Source organism: Castor canadensis, chromosome 6 (genome assembly GCF_047511655.1).
Source record: "Castor canadensis chromosome 6, mCasCan1.hap1v2, whole genome shotgun sequence".
Taxonomy (NCBI): Eukaryota; Metazoa; Chordata; class Mammalia; order Rodentia; family Castoridae; genus Castor; species Castor canadensis.
The window spans coordinates 153,862,697-153,880,417 of record NC_133391.1 but is presented as its reverse complement, the minus strand read 5'-3'; the positions used below and the strand labels follow the sequence as shown (position 1 = coordinate 153,880,417).

At 32.7% G+C, this 17,721-nt stretch overlaps 1 protein-coding gene across 1 annotated transcript in view; it reads right to left on the bottom strand.

Moving 5' to 3' along the window:
• Positions 1-8,892, bottom strand: part of Cdh9 (cadherin 9) — a 146,575-nt gene extending 137,683 nt beyond the window's left edge. The window contains exon 1 of the mRNA XM_074077688.1: positions 8,617-8,892. The gene's annotated coding sequence lies outside the window, so the exon portion shown is untranslated. The remainder of the gene's footprint in view (positions 1-8,616) is intronic.
• Positions 8,893-17,721: the final 8,829 nt, after the last annotated feature.

The following is a 17,721-nucleotide window of genomic DNA, read 5'->3' as shown; positions in this document are numbered from 1 at the left end:
AGTGTATTGTTTTCTTTTCTTTTTTTTACTCTGTGTGTGTGTGTGTGTGTGTACGCACGCGTGTGTGCACGTGTGTCTGTGTGTGTGTCTGTGTGTGTGTGTGTGTGTCTGTGTGTGTCTGTGTCTGTGTGTGTGTGTGCATGAGAAGATGTTGGTAAGGGTCAAGGAAAAAATATAACTTGCACAGATCTTTAATTTACAAAATTTTATTTTATTTAATGAATCAGTAATTGAAGAAATTGCTGGCCAGTAGATGAATTAAAAGGCTGCTAAAATAAGAATGTGTTAAGATTAAGAAAAACGCTGGCACAAAAACAGACATGAAGACCAGTGGAACAGAATAGAGGATCCAGATATGAAGCCACACAACTATAAGCAACTTATCTTTGACAAAGGAGCTAAAAATATACGATGGAGAAATAGCAGCCTCTTCAACAAAAACTGCTGGGAAAACTGGTTAGCAGTCTGCAAAAAACTGAAACTAGATCCATGTATATCACCCTATACCAAGATTAACTCAAAATGGATCAAGGATCTTAATATCAGACCCCAAACTCTTAAGTTGATACAAGAAAGAGTAGGAAATACTCTGGAGTTAGTAGGTATAGGTAAGAACTTTCTCAATGAAACCCCAGCAGCACAGCAACTAAGAGATAACATAGATAAATGGGACCTCATAAAACTAAAAAGCTTCTGTTCATCAAAAGAAATGGTCTCTAAACTGAAGAGAACACCCACAGAGTGGGAGAAAATATTTGCCAACTATACATCAGACAAAGGACTGATAACCAGAATATACAGGGAACTTAAAAAACTAAATTCTCCCAAAACTAATGAACCAATAAAGAAATGGGCAGGTGAACTAAACAGAACTTTCTCAAAAGAAGAAATTCAAATGGCCAGAAAACACATGAAAAAATGCTCACCATCTCTAGCAATAAAGGAAATGCAAATTAAAACCACACTAAGATTCCACCTCACCCCTGTTAGAATAGCCATCATCAGCAACACCACCAACAACAGGTGTTGGCGAGGATGCGGGGAAAAAGGAACCCTCTTACACTGTTGGTGGGAATGTAGACTAGTACAACCACTCTGGAAAAAAATTTGGAGGCTACTTAAAAAGCTGGACATCGATCTACCATTTGATCCAGCAATACCACTCTTGGGGATATACCCAAAAGACTGTTACTCCAGAGGCACCTGCACATCCATGTTTATTGTGGCACTATTCACAATAGCCAAGTTATGGAAACAGCCAAGATGCCCCAGCACTGACGAATGGATTAAGAAAATGTGGTATCTATACACAATGGAATTTTATGCAGCCATGAAGAAGAACAAAATGTTATCATTCGCTGGTAAATGGATGGAATTGGAGAACATCATTCTGAGTGAGGTTAGCCTGGCTCAAAAGACCAAAAATCGTATGTTCTCCCTCATATGTGGACATTAGATCAAGGGCAAACACAACAAGGAGATTGGACTATGAGCACATGATAAAAGCGAGAGCACACAAGGGAGGGGTGAGGATAGGTAAGACACCTAAAAAACTAGCTAGCATTTGTTGCCCTTAATGCAGAGAAACTAAAGCAGATACCTTAAAGCAATTGAGGCCAATAGGAAAAGGAGACCAGGAACTAGAGAAAAGGTTAGATTAAAAAGAATTAACCTAGAAGGTAACACCCACGCACAGGAAATCAATGTGAGTCAATGCCCTGTATAGCTATCCTTATCTCAACCAGCAAAACCCCTTGTTCCTTCCTATTATTGCTTATACTCTCTCTACAACAAAATTAGAGATAAGGGCAAAATAGTTTCTGCTGGGTATTGAGGGGGGGAGCGGGAGGGGGTGGAGTGGGTGGTAAGGGAGGGGTGGGGGCGGGGGGGAGAAATAAACCAAGCCTTGTATGCACATATGAATAATAAAAGAAAAATGAAAAAAAAAAAAAAAAAAAAAAAAAAAGAAAAACGCTTCAAGGACTGGAGAGTAAAAGTCCAGAGTAAAACAGCAAAAGTTAAATTTCTCAGAATTTGGTGAATTCACTAATAAAAGATGACTACCAATCATAAAGGAATTTTTCTTTTCTTTTTGTTTTGTGATATTGGGGCTTGAACTCAGTGCCTCACGCTTGCCCTGTAGTCTACCACTTGAGCCAGATGCAGGAATTATTCTTTATACATCTTTTGGAACCAGTCAGGGATAATAAAAAAACAAAGTTTTGAACTAATTTGAAAAGTAGCATTATAAAAGGATTTTCTTGTTCTACTAATTGTTTGCTCTGTATTTCATATTAGGATCATTGATTTCAATTTAAAGATGATATTAAAACTAGAATTCACACATGATATCTGTAAGATACTACTAATTGTTAAATTGAACTGCTTATTATAAAGATGAGAAAGTATGCATTGAACAAAAATGTTTATTGCCATCAGATAGACATTTAATGATATTAGATTAGTCCCAAGCTATATAGGCAAAAGTAAGATGAGAGAAAAACAGAGAGAGAGAGAGAAGAGAGAGAAGTTACAAGGGGTCCTTGTGCTGCCACGGCAAAAGGAATGTACCAAAACTGAAGTTGTTTGGAAATTGATAGCAGTGTTCTCCATCTCACTATGGTCTCTCTGGCATAGCAGGTACAGCTTCATTACAATAGAATGACTGTAACTCAGCAGGAGTTCAATAAGGAGTAATTTGAGATGTGTGACAATGAAATAATCAGCCCAACAGTTGGATTAATGAATTATGAATGATATAAGTCTTTTTCTCCAATTGTAAGTTTAAAAGGAAGGAAAATGAGAGGCTCATGCGGGGTTCTGAATAGTCTTCTCAACAAGCTTGCACATATTGAGGAAATCACACTATGGTGGTGGTGTTAGGAGAAGCATTGCTTCCAAATGAACCTGCCAACTGTAAGATATACTTTTATTTCTAGTGCATAGAAATGGGATGTGACATATTTTTCATAATGAAAAAAGTTGGACCCATCATGTATGCCAAGCTGTCAATAGAAAAACATGTTGTCAAACCTCCTTTAAGAGTATTAAACTTGGTGGGATGTGATGGCTTAGGACTGTAACCCTAGCTCTTCCGACAGTGGGAAGCAGGATTGAGGTTTGAAGCCAGTCATCAAGAATTTGTGACACTCTATCTCAAATAAAATTGGAGTTGCTCATGTAGTAGAGCACCTGCCTAACAAGTATGAGGTCTTGAATTAAAACCCAAATATTTCAAAAACTAAAAATAAAGGATGGAGATAGAGTTGGGGGAGCAGAAAGGGATAGAGAGACAGCGAGAAAGAAAGAGAGAGAGATTATCTTTGCTCAAGCAAGGCTGCATTCCTAGATTTATAGAGAATTCAACTTGTTAGTATAAATGCTTCCTATTTAGCAATCTCTTCTTAAAAAACGTGATGTTGGTAACAATCAATTCCCTACAAAACCTTTTTTCTCCATTAGACAGTGAAAATAGGGACAGACAGAACAGAGAAGAGTTTCTATAATTGGTCTTAATTATATTGATGAAAAGCCACTTTCTATCACACATTAAATCATATCTCAAAATGAATAACACATTAAAAAAAGGTAGACACTTGTAGTTAAATCCAGTCTGTCTTTCAAATGGATGGTGTAGGGTGGGGAAGAATCATAAGAGAATGAAGCAAAGCAGCAGGTATAGAACAAGTCACAGAAAGTCTAGAGCTGCAAAGAAGGCAGGAAAGCACTAGCAGTCAAAGGCAACATGAGAAATAAGTCTTCACAATTCATCATATCAGAAAGTTTTATCTGCTTTCTTTGAATCACCATAGATTTATGTTCAATTTGCTACAAAGCAGTAGGCAATGTACAATTAAAACAAACACTATTTTAGCCACAAGACTATTTACAATTCAAGCAGAAAAAAAAGATAAAACAACATATGTGTAGATATCTTTCTTCATACATTATAATTACATTTAAAGGAGAAAGTACATGTAACAGTTTCAGAACATAACATGCAATCCTGGGGCTGGGGTATAGCTCAGTGTTTTATTGAGCATGTGTTCAACGCACACAATACACTGGGTCCAAACTCCAGCACCCAAGAAAACAAAATAAAACCTGATCTTGTATGTGAGAATATGCAAATGGCAAGTTATTAGTTCATCATAAATACACATACAGTACCATACAATATCCACGATTTCCTTACAAAAGAGGTTTCTTAGTGCTTTGTGTTACACCATTATAATAACTAATGCCTGTAATTAATTTATACATGACATGATAGTGCTTCATCTTTCTGTTTTGGTTTTGATCCATACACATGCACATACACAGATATATCTATACTTACACATGTATAGAAATTTAAATGGAGACACATATATAGATACATATACACATGAATATATGAAGATATAGATATATGGGTGTTGCTTTGTAATTTGAACTTTATATTTTCTTGAATGTTTCATCTGTGGATTCATAAATATCTAAGAAAAAAAGTTTTAAATTTCTTATAAATTCTTTCTATTTGAAGTATTTATAACACCTATATGTGAATATATTGCGAAATTTTTTGGCACTTACATAAAATTATTGTAGGAACCTACTTCTGCAGGAAGAATACATGATGGAGACATCTTAGAGGAAACGCTCTTTAAGAACTCTTATATCCCAATTTTATAAAAGCAGTTTATAGTTCTTGTCATGTTTTTTATCCAAGAATGAAATATTGGTGTTCATTTGCCTTTCGTATTCTTTGTTACATGCCTTGATTGTTGCTCATTTGTCTGACTTACTGTAAGTACTGTGTCCTGATTAGTTTGATTTCCGAAGATCCTCTTTCCCTAGTAATGAGGGTCCATTACTTATTACACATCCTATAAACACATGAAATACTGTTGGTATAGTATATATTCTAAGTTCTGTCAGACAAATCTGTTTTTTCCATTGCATCTAGTAACATATTAAGTCTTTATACTTGAACATCAAATAATAATTATTCATTGAACTAACTGTTTAGATAAACATTACAATGAAGTCATCCATGTTCAACAGAACTGTGGAAGCAATCAAAAAAATTATATGAGGGTCAGAAATTTTAATCCATACTTATGGAACAATCATGTGCTCTCATGTTTTGTACTTAGAAGGCACAAAAATCATCTTCTTCATTAAGATAATAGAAGATATTAGAGCACCAATTCCTCCTATTCCAGGCTTATAATTTGTGGAGTTAATGAAATAGAAAAAAATGTTAAATGCCACCTTAAGAAATAGTTAGTTCTGCTTTTCCTCACCTCTCATCCTTAAAATAAGTAAAATAAAACACACACTCAGTAACTGACAGCAACAACAATGCCTCATTATGTTTCTATTTTTCCTCTCGTAGCCATGAAATCCATTATCCATGACTTGTATATTTGGGGAGGTGTTTCTTGGTAGTGGTAACATAAAATCTGTTAGTCTCCAGGGAATGCTTTTTTTCTGCCACTTTACATTTGTAATGTGGCTTAAGATCATCTCTTACTAGGGCTAATGTTAGGGATGAGTACATTAACATGTTAGAATTGTAATGGAAATGTATAAAAGTGCTATGGCTATGAGGACACTGGCAGTGCGCACTCCTTACCACATTTTAATGATGAAGATAATGGTGTTTCCAGGCACAGAAACTGCATTAACTCTTAAGAGACAAAACTTCTTAAAAACACTCAAGATGGAGGTATACTTCGGAAATACACCTTGCATGCTATTAAAAAATACTTACAACTTTAGCATCAGGTAAAAACAAGCAAAGCTAATTTTAAGGTATATTCATTTAGCCCTTTTTTTTACATGCTCTCTTCTTTCCTAAGAAAACTTAACTATGACTCAATTATTTACGAAGTAAAATGCTCAAGAAGCTACGTTTTTGCCCACCAATATGTCAATGAAAGCTAAATTAGCACTAAAGTTAATGTTACTATGGATTTATTACACATTTAAATAAGCATATCCTTAAATTCAGAAGTATAATATTTAAAATATTACATTCTATATTTTTGAAGCATCACACTTTCTTTTTCAAATGCAAGATTCATTCCACATTTTAGTTAAATGTACATTTGATTGAATTAAATTAAAGACCAAAGCAAAGTAATTATCAGTTTCTTTGAAGCATCTCTGTTAATGATAAATAATGATCCATGTAGGTTGTTCACTCCCGTAGAGAACAAGTCACAGTCAATGTTTATGTTACATTCTCATGTATTATTTAAATTATTTTTCATCTGAGTGTATTCTTTCTCACTTATAATATATTGCCGCATTACTCATATATATATATATGTTATACAATTTTGAGGATTCGACCAAACATTGTGGTTAATTCTCCTCATAAGGATTAGAAATATTTGAGGGAAGAAGGGGTCTGCCTTCTTTCACTATTTCTGCCAAAAAAGAGATTAGCAAGTAGAATAAAAATTTTCTACTTAAAACACCTCAAATGTTGAATGTACCATGGAAGGGATAGTGCATTGACCAAGCTTTGTGTGTATAGGGGCTACGGGAAAGTACAAAAATGTAACCTCTTCATGCAAGGTGAAATCAAAAGAGCTTCTGATCCACACACAATTTATCAAGTCTAGCAGCACAATATTTAAAATTATAATTTCAAAATCAGCTTTAAATCATGATCTGACTATACATAAGCAGTGGTACAAGACATTTCTAGTTCAATTTTGCAATAAATGTAATGAGGATGACATGATTATGTAAACCATTTCAAATACTGTTCCAAGTTATCAAATCATGTAATAAAGAATAAATATATTTTTTCATCCTAGAAGATAATATAATCATATATATGTTACTTTATTAGTACCACCAAATATATTTAACTTGAGTACAGTCCATTAAATTTAAACTGATACTAACATTTGCTTTCTCTAAAGCATTTTTCTATTCTTTATTTCCAGAATTAGATTTACTTACAACATTTATTTCACTTTACACTTTCTCAGTTTTCAAAACACATTAATTTGAACTTGACAGTGTTTCCATATGTCGGCCTGTGTCAATTAGTGCATAACACTATTTATGAACTCTTCACCTATGAAAACTTTACTTGAACCAGTATCATGGTTGGTGACAGAATTAGGAAAGCCTGTTCATGTTCTGTCCAAGTTCTGTGGTGATGTGGCTGAAAATTTCATTTTCTTTACCTTTCAAAAGATTTATAGTTCAAAACTGCTTTAACTAGTTGCATAGTTACACGACTATGTTCCACACTTGACATAGCATTGTATCTGATTCTGAAAATAGGATTTATCTTTTATTTAGTGCAATAGATTTTTAACCAAATTAAGAATGCTGAAGATAGAGGTAACTCCTCTAATTTCATAGATAAAACAAAAGGCAGCCAAAAGAATATCCTCTCCTATCTCACAAAAGTTACCTTTTTTACACATTTTTGGTATCACAAAATCACTAATCGATGCTACATAATTTGGGACATTTGTGAAAAAAAATTAGGAATCTCATATATCTATAGCATAACATCATAAATGACAATAAACATCTAGAAAAGACAACCTATTTCTACTCAACTCTATAGCTCATTACATCCTCATGAAAAACTTTATCATACAAATAATTTTAAACCTATCTGCTAGAGTTGATAACTTTGCTTTTATTTTATCTTTGTTATGTGGAACAGTTCATGAGAACTTCAAACAATAGTATTTACTATAAATACTATAGAACGTTGAGGGCATTTTAGGAAAAGTAAAATTCATCAATCCTTTTTTAAAGATTACTGTACTTGCAAAAATCGGTTTGCTGTGAATTTTAATACTGAGTGTAGAATGGGAAAACAAACCAAAACAATGTTCCATCAAATGAATACATTTTCCAAACCATTCAAATTTTAAAATGCCAATTTTGCCATTGATTGATTCCTCCTCCGGTTTTCATCATGTCTTCATTACAGTAAGATACATTTGCCAATTATAGCCAACAAGCATATACCTTTAGAATGCTTACATGAGTCAGAACCACAAGTATTTGAAGAAACCTTCTTTACCATGCAAAATGATCATCTTAATCCTGACATCCAGTATCTATGTACGTGTGTAATAATTGTTATTTACATGCTATTTCACTCTTAATATTGAAAATAAAAGAATCACTGTTTAATAATTATGGATAAAATGTCTTTATTTTTGACAGTTCTGACTCAAATCAATTAAATTGAAGTTATTGGAAAACTACAAATCAATTTCAAATTAACATATGACTATAAATAAACACACTACAATGTGAGAAATTCAAAGCCACCACAATAAACTACTACACTTTGTTATTTTAGTTTAATTTTTATGATAATATTCCGTATGAAAATTTGAGGACTTAGAGCTTGGGAAGGAAGGCATCAGGATTTTTTAAAAGTAAAATAAGAAGCAAATGTTATATTTTTTGACTGCGCATTTAAATAATTTTATTCAAATACTACAAAAATGTATTCTTACCTGTTTCCAAATGTTGAGAGAACAGAAGGAGAGAGAGAGCAAAATATAGCAACTACTTCATTATAAGAAAGCAAAAACTGAATAGCTTATATTGTGAAGCAATGTAAACACCACTTACCTTGTTTAGTAATGGAACTGAGTTTAGCCTTGCTTAGCACTGACAATCCCGTCGCTGCTTCTGTCTCATTCCTTCTCTTCTCTTTTTATAGTATCTTCACAGCTGAATATTCACGCATTTCAGTCTCTCTCTCTCTCTCTCTCTCTCTCTCTCTCTCTCTCTCTCTCTCTTCAGCATCACTTTTAACTCAGACAAGCAGGAAACTGAAGCCAAAGGAGCTCTGATTGGTTTCCATTCCGCGTTTCTGATTAGTAAGAGACGTTCCTCAAACAGGAAGATATTGCAGCTGATGGCGCTGCAGGGCTCCAGGTTTGAGGTTGGGCGAGTGAAGACCTTTTTGAGCACAGTGATTTGCAAGCGAATGAAGTGGGAGGGCTTAGAGAAAAGGTTTTGACAAAGACCCCCATAAGAGAAAATAACGTAGTGTCTTTAGTCTTGGTTAATCAGCTCTGTTTAATCGGTTTGCAATTGCGAAAGGTCAAAGCATGTCTCTAATCTGTAAATTATGTGTAGAAAATGTATATCACATGGAGAGTGCTGTTACTCCAAAGGAATTTTGTGTACTCTCCTTGCAAGAGTCACTGCTATTTCAGTTCAATGCCAAAATTCCAAGTTTAATAAAAGGAAGAGAAAGAATCCTGAGTCTATTCATCACTGATAAAGATGAATTTTTATCTGTTTGTAATGTAAAATTTTCTTTCAGAAACAGTAATTTAAAAACACCAATAACTGACGTCTTGACTTGTTCTTTTTCTTTAGTAAAAGGAACATTTTCAAGAGTAGTTTCAAATTTCTACATTTTGCTTTTTAGTTTACAGTGCAATTGAGAAGATTTCACTTTTCCTGGAAATGCTCAAAAATAATGGTGACCAGAGCCACATCACAAAACTATATGATCCACTTGTTAGAGTCCCTACTGGACGCTGTACAACTCTTAGGAAAGTTAAACCAAAAGAGTCAAACCCTGCTTCAGAAGGGAAGTCACTTTAGTACTTCTGAAAATGGCACAATAAGAAAGATATTGATTAGTAGATAAATCCTTCTGAAAAGAAGTTCTACTAATAGTTGTATGAAATTCACAGTGGGAATATGGCTCACTTTATAATGGCTCGTTAAGCCACAGTAAGTAAATAGCGTAAGTGCCAAAAATATGAACATTTTATTTGATGCTTCAAAGAAATACAGACAATACAAAAAAAAATCAACAATTATTTTCTAATGGTAAAGCTTAACCATGAAGTGTAGATAATAAAGCTGCCCTACCTGAGGCTTGTGTGTTATAAAAATTTCTTTTTCAAGAAGGAAGACAAATGCTTGGAAAAATAAAATTTACTTATCTCCAAATAAACTGTGACAAGACTAAAGTGTTGTGATTGAACATGGAGTTAATGATTTTAAAATCATAGTGGGTTAGAAGTGTAGAATGTGGACAAAAAAACCCGAGTTTCAATTTTTCATCTATAAATAAAGGAGAAAAAGAAAAACTTTATACACATTTCTAGTGCTAGAAGAACTCAAGTGGTTAAGACAGCTTAGTGAATTCTTCATGGAGCCTGAGTGTTTTCTTGAGGCAAAGAAACTTAATGTAAAATTCACAGGTTCCTTCAGTCTTATTTTTTCCAGGTCTACTTGTTTCTTTAAATAAATACTGAGATAAAGTAATGTATGTGAAGTGTGGAAAAGGAGCTTAAAAAATATTTTATCATAGTTTAAGATAAATATTTATAGATAAAAGCTTTACGTCCCTAATGTTGCATACATTTAATTTCCCACTGAAACTCAACTGTAGGGAAAAACTGTTGTGTGTGAAATCCAAATTCCAACAGAGTATTGTATAACCTAATTGGAAGTTATTTTTACTTATCCTAGAAAACAGGAAGAAAAAACATTATCCAGTAAAAATGGCAACTATCTCAGGAGTCTTGAGCCTTTCTTCAGTTTGTAAGATTATTCTCTGTACACAGTATACTCAAACTTCATGATTATGAAAAATTCTTTTACATCACATGAATAGCTACTTGTACATTTTCAGTTATAAATGGTGTACGCTGTGTCTATGAAAATATTTTTGTGTATTTGTTTATTTGCTTGGGTGTTTATGGTTTTGGTCCTGAGGATCAAATCCTGATCCAATTCAAGCAAAGTAAACATTATGACTTTCTGCTACATCTCCAGTCCAAAAAATATTGTCAGCATTATTTATAGCAGTAGGATTACATTTCCTCTTCTTATATAGACATCAAAATTCTTTAATTGTAAACACAATTATTATCTGAAACATTATTTTCCAAAGTTACTTTAGTTTGAATGGACTTTTGTATTTTAATGGTTTTACTTTGTCTTACAAACATATTTCATGGACTTTTTCTTTGCTTCTTTCATTATAAGGCATCTTCATACTTGAGGCCTCCATTTATTTCAAAATATTAAAACCATCTGAAGTATCCCTGCCATATATAAAACTTCATTTTTTTTCATTTTATTGCTGTAAGTACTATTTCATTGTATAATAATCACTTTAACAAATTATTGATAAAGAATGATTGAAAAAGTAGACAGAATGTTAACTTATACTGTATCAAAATAGAAAATAAAATGAGTTACTGGAAAAATAAGCTTTATACATGAGTATGGTTTTAACATACAATTGCTCCTCAGATATGTTGACAAAGACTCAAAGAACAACCTGGAATCGAAGACCAACATCTGATCCTGATAAGACATGTTAATCCCTTTCCAGTGAAAATTAAATTGCTTTGCACAAAAGTTTTTGCATACTGGTGTAATGAATATCACTATGCAGACTTCAACAAGGGCTTGCTTATGCAACCTGAAACTGAGTTATACTTAGGAATTGATAAATAAACATGAATATTTTCGTTACCTAATAAAACCTTAGTATGAATCCTATCATTGCTCATATCCCTTCTTATATCAAGTCTTGGTAGTTGTTTCAACTTCTCCAACCATCTATGGTCACCATGATTTTAAAACTGTCATGTATCTATCCCAAATTCATTGGAATCCCTTCACTCAGCTGGGCTCACTGATGAATCTCAGACTGATATCACAAAATCCTTTTTGCTTACCTTTGACTATCCCCTTAAGCTCTCTGCTGTGACTCGAAGTGATTGGTATCTGGTCACTTTATCTTTACCTGGGGAGGTTAAGGTATGTGTGCTTTCATAATAAGGAAAATACCATACAGGTAACAGTAACATATTGCTTAGTACTAATGTTTTCATGGCATGCTTTCCCAGCTGGTACACCAAATCCACCTTCTGATATTAACTTTCTTGATTTTTTGCAGATTTAATTCCTTTAGATATGAAATGTTCTAGGCAGGAACATTTTTATTGCCTTTCTGCACTGAATACACTTATTCCATTCCATGTTAGGGTGATCTAGAACATAACACATCAGCACCAACCATGGTGCAAAATTAAGTCTACAGTCATCTTCACTATAATTACAGATGTGGGTGATGCTATCCACACCATAATCCAGAATTCAAGAAAACCCATTTCGATAAACATATACAATTACTGGTCCTATGTCTTATTTACTCTTATTCAGTCCATTCAGAAAAACTGACATATTAACTTGGATGTAAATTTTTATCTATTTAGTCTGGGTTGAAACTCAGTCTGGTCCTCTTGCTCACTGTCTCAGGGCATCTAAGACAACTGTCTCATTCCTGTAGATTACTAACAGTTATCTCACTTTACTATCTATAAACATGTTGCTATGACAAAATTTCCCAAATGTTTAATGCAATTGCTTGTGTCCATCACATATCATCTTTATCTCTGCTAATAGGAAAGATGAAGAATAGGGATTAATAAATGATGACTAGATGAACTCAAAGTTCATTTTTTTTCAAATAAAGGAAACAATGATAAACCTGAGGTATAACTCGTCTATTTCTACTGATTACCTATAGTGCTTCACACATAAAGAAGAGTGTACAAAACACATGCACTTTAAAGAATAGCAATATAATGAACACTTGTTTGTCCAAAGTAAATTTAGAAAAACTATCATTATCTAGTAAATCTATTGTGCTCCATCCACATCATATATCTTCCACCATTGTCATAGAGCAATGAGATAGAGGCTTAATCATCAGTCTTTCTAACTGAAAATTTGCCTCTGGATTCTATGATAAAACACTTTTCTTGTCTGCTTTGGAACTTCCACAATTTAGGTGCTGTCTTATTTCCTGACATTTCCTGTTTTGATATTTTTGTTAATCCAGAAAGGGAAGTGCACATTGTTGTTCTGTGTTCAGATTGGTCCATGTCCTATATTCAAGTTTTAATTCATCAGTAAACTAGAAGAACAAAGGCAACATCAACAAAAAAAATCATTACTCTACCAAATTTAAAAATAAAAATATAAATTGAGAGACTTTAATTTTGGACACTTTAGCATTGTTAATTTAAATCCTAACAACTTTGATACGAAGATTTATGATAAGTATCATAAATGCATCTCAATACATCAAAAGAGGAGCCTGCCCATGCAAATAACAGAAATTGTTGAAAATTAGAAATGAGTTTCCCTATAGGCATGTTAATATTTATCTCTGTGAGTGTGAAGCTTTGGTTTAGTTAATAACAACTGGTAATAGAAACTTAGCAAATGGTGGCCTTTGCCATTGACATAAATATCTTACGAATATTCAACTAATGATGTAACTTTCTGTTTTTTATAACTCAAGTATTTTATAGACAATATTTAACTTACCAGTCTTTTATTTTGCTTTTTAGGTTTTCTAATAAATTGATATTTTTCAATGTATATTTTTAATCTATGTAAATTTGTGTACTATTGTTTTTTAACATAGAAAATACATTAAGACATTGTATTATAATGAAGTAATAATAAATATATTATGAAAAATATATACAATACATGCATTGTTAAAATATATAATATATGATTATAAAATGTATATAGATATATTAGACATATTATAAGAGAAAGAGAGAAACAGACATCTCTTAGGTGCATAGTTTAAAACAGATTAAAAGCTCTGAGTTAAATACTGGCTAGTAACATCATCTCCTTAAACAAGCCAATCTGTGAAGGAATAACTTTTTGTGAACAGTGCTTTGCTAGAAGAACTGACACACCAAAGTAGAAAGGGTGAGTTTCTGTTTTTAAGAAAATTAACCAAAGTGTTAATTTATACTCTTACAAAGTGAAAGTGAACTTGAAAACATTTCTTTTCAAACCAACTAAGAAGACATAGTATTCACTCACATACAGCCTGTCTATTTAGCGTATGAACATTCACCCAAGCAGGAGTGAGGAGTTCAGTGGTTCTTAGCATTGGTAGTAAATTAGAATGACCTGAGCCTAGGCTTCTTGTCCAGATAGTCTGATTCCATTTTTCTGGGGTAAGACACAGATCTTGGCAATTTCTGTCTCCCATGGCGATTTCAATGTGCAGATAGGTTAAATAACAACCACAGGTTAGAGAGTTGATCTAAGACAGTTTGAGCAGATGGTTATGTTCAGGACAAGGCATGTCTGGAGGTTCCAGTAATTCCAGTCTCAGCATACACTGCTCAAGGTAAATGGGATTACTCACATTTTTCTGAATGTCTTGTGGTGTTTTACACCTCCATGTATTTAAATACATGTTTCTTCTGCTAAGAAAGCCCTGTTCTCTGTATTTTTTCGATCCTTCAAGACAATCTAAATGCTATCTCCTCTATGAAGATGTCCCATATTTTTCAAGTAACAATTTAACACTGTTCTTCAGGTATGTCTAATGGATATATATTCCACTAAGGTTCTTTTGTGTGTGCTCATGGCAGGTCCATCTCCTTCAATCAAACTATAAGTTCTTTGGAGACTATAATCTTTTCCGTTTTTACACTTTTAGATCACCAACGTATACATTACCTGCTGGTATACAGCAGGGATCATAAAGGGGACACCCTAATTTTTAAATTAGTCACTTGGTTAACATATAAGGTTTAAATCCTTTCTTTTTTTTTCTTTTTCTAAATGAAGGAATATACCCAAAACATGAAAGTTTTGATGTCCCCACTGCAGAGGAACTAATACAGAAACCTTAAAGCAATGAAGGTCAATATGGGAAGGGGATCAGGAACGAGTGAAAAGATCAGGTAGAGATGAATCAACTTGGGTTGTAACACACTTGTGCATGGAAGCAATGCTAGGAATCTCTCTGTATAGCTATCCTTATCTCAACTAGCAAAAACATTTTGTCTTTCTTATTATTGCTTATGTCTTCTCTTCAAGAAAATTAGGTGATAAGAACAGAACAGATTCTGCCTGGAAGTGAGGGGGGTGAGGGAGAAAGAGAGAGGGGAGGGGCAGGGGAGAGAAATTGTCCAATGTATGCGCATGTGAATAAGTGAATAAAAAATTTTTAAAAAGAAAAAAGAAATAGATATAAAAAATAAAATAAAATGAATGATGGCATATAATTACTGCATTATTTGTAAACTATGACTAACTTTGCCTATTCAACAATGCAACTTAACAAAGAAAACCATAGCAACCTTTACAAACATATCTTAAAGTTTATTCGTCAATAGTTGATTTCATAAATTCAGCTACTTATGTATGAGGAATAATAAGTTAGTATGGACACATCTTAGTCTTTGGTCTTAAAAATGTAGAATGAAGAATTAGATATTCATATTTTTGTTTTCCTTTGAGTCTGACTGGTATAATTTTTTACAATAATAAACTATTGTATTTTGAAATTCAATTACAAAGTCTACTATGCTAGGTTCTTTCTAAATTTAATTCATTGGATCTCCACAATAGATACAAAGGCGGGCCTGCATTTTGTCAAATGGCAGGTAAGAAAAGTTAGACTCAGAAATGTTTAAATCAAATAAAAAAATTACAAAGTTATTAGAGCACAGATGTGATTGAACCAGTTCTGTATCATTTGGACACCTCTGTTAACTTTAGTATACTATACACAAGAAGATCAGATTACATCTTCTTGGCACAAATATCTGTTTTTGCTTTTGTATTGTACCCTTCAGGAAGATGATAATTGATCAATTAAATAATTCCAAACTCTATGGAATGTAAGGTCTGAGAATCTGTGCAGGCTAGTGTTTCATAGTCTTAGTTTCACATCACAAAGAAAGAAATAATGATGTGAAGACAGTGTCTTTATGGGGAAAAAATGGGGCAATGGAATTGTTATTATGAAGCAGACTTTAAAAATGACTAGCAACAAAATAAAAAATTTTACTAATTTAATCTTTTTTTTATTGACATAATATTTGCACATATTTATAAGATATACTGTGATGTTTTGATTCATTTATACAAGTGATCAACTCAGGGTAATACTTTTAAAACAGATAGAAGTACATCCAAGGGCACAAGACCCCAGTCAACATCAAATTTCTGGTTCCATTTACCTGCTGACATCACCATAAATTACCTGGGTTATACTGACAGTTTGGCTCCTGGATCAGTTCTTAACACCAATTCACTCTCAGCTAAAATCTCAGATGTGTGATTTTTTTCCCCACTTTGGGATTCCAGGTTTACCCAAAAAGGTAACATTGCCTAAGCCTACTCATGGAATATGGACTCAATTGTGCAAAATATGGCAAGGGCAGTAAATTAGAGAAAAAATTATTATATATCTTTTTTGAAGAATGGAATCTACCAAAATAGTTTTAGTGGAAACCAAGGAGAAAATGGTAATTACATTTGCTGAATCTCTTCAATGTGCAACATGACAACTTGCCCACTGACTTATAGAAAAAAAGAACATTAATGTAATATGGAATCCTACAATGTGTAGTGTACACTGTTCGGAGCTAATCTGAAGCTTTTATAATCTGGCATAGACTCCAGATATAATTCATTATGTTTGACAGGTGTGTGTGTGTATTTGAAATATTTGGCTTATCAATTGTTAATTCTAAAACTATTTTTTTAAATTGGGGTGTTTAGGTCAATTACATTAATATAATTGCTGTTCTTTTTTCTCATGTGTCATTTACGCCTTTATTCTGGCTTCCTTAGAATGTTTGTATTAGATATTTTTACTTTTTCAATTTCTCTTACTAGTCTTTTTGTTTTTCCTTCTATTACAACTTTTTTAATTGCTATCTTAGAAATTGAAAACACCTTAACATATTAGAAAATTTATATGTATATAATTAGAGATAAGTGGTCCACATTTTTACATCTACAATAATGCAAAATAATTGATATAATGATATTTATTTGATATTTAATTGATATTTTCTCTACCTGTTTTTACATATCAATGTCAAACAATTTAATATAGAAGACACTCTTTTTAATATTGCTTTGAATAATGAATATTTTATATTATATATTTACTAATTCCAATACTCTTTACCCTGTTAGATTTATATCTTCTGTATGAGATATTCCATTTATTTTATACTTCACAAAAGTATAAATTTCCTTTTTCTTAAACTATACTTATTTTACCTTCATTTTCTAGGCATATTTTGCTGGATATAGAATTTCATCTCAATAGTGCTATTTTCTCTCAGCATTTTCAAGATAACAGTGGTTTGTTTTCTACTGAGGCAGGAGTTTTGATCACCCACTTATGTTTCTTATGATTGTTCATGAAAAAATACTTGTATCCTCTGGCTGATTTTAAGACTTACTGTTTATGTTTCATTGTTTTCACTTTGGTTATGATTTTAACAGGAGTAGTTTCCTCTGCATTTCTTTTTTGTGATTTATTCATTCATTTTCTTGAATATATAGTTTGGTATATCTTTTAAGATTTGGAAAATTGTGCATTATTTCTTTTAAAATTGTACCTCCTTCATACTCTCTCTTTTTTTTTTTTCTTTTTTTGTCTCCTAGGACCCCAATTGTATATTCATTAGATTTCTTTTTGTCGTATGCTACACATTTCTCCTATGTTTCTTACTCTTATTTTCATACTTTGTTCCTTCTGTATTTCAGATCAGATATTTTCTCTTCAACAGTCTTCAAATTTTCCAATCTAATTTTTCATTTGCTAACATTTGTCTTGTGTTAACGCATCTATTAATACTCTTCTCAAACCTTGTCCCCAATAAACAAATCCATTCTCAC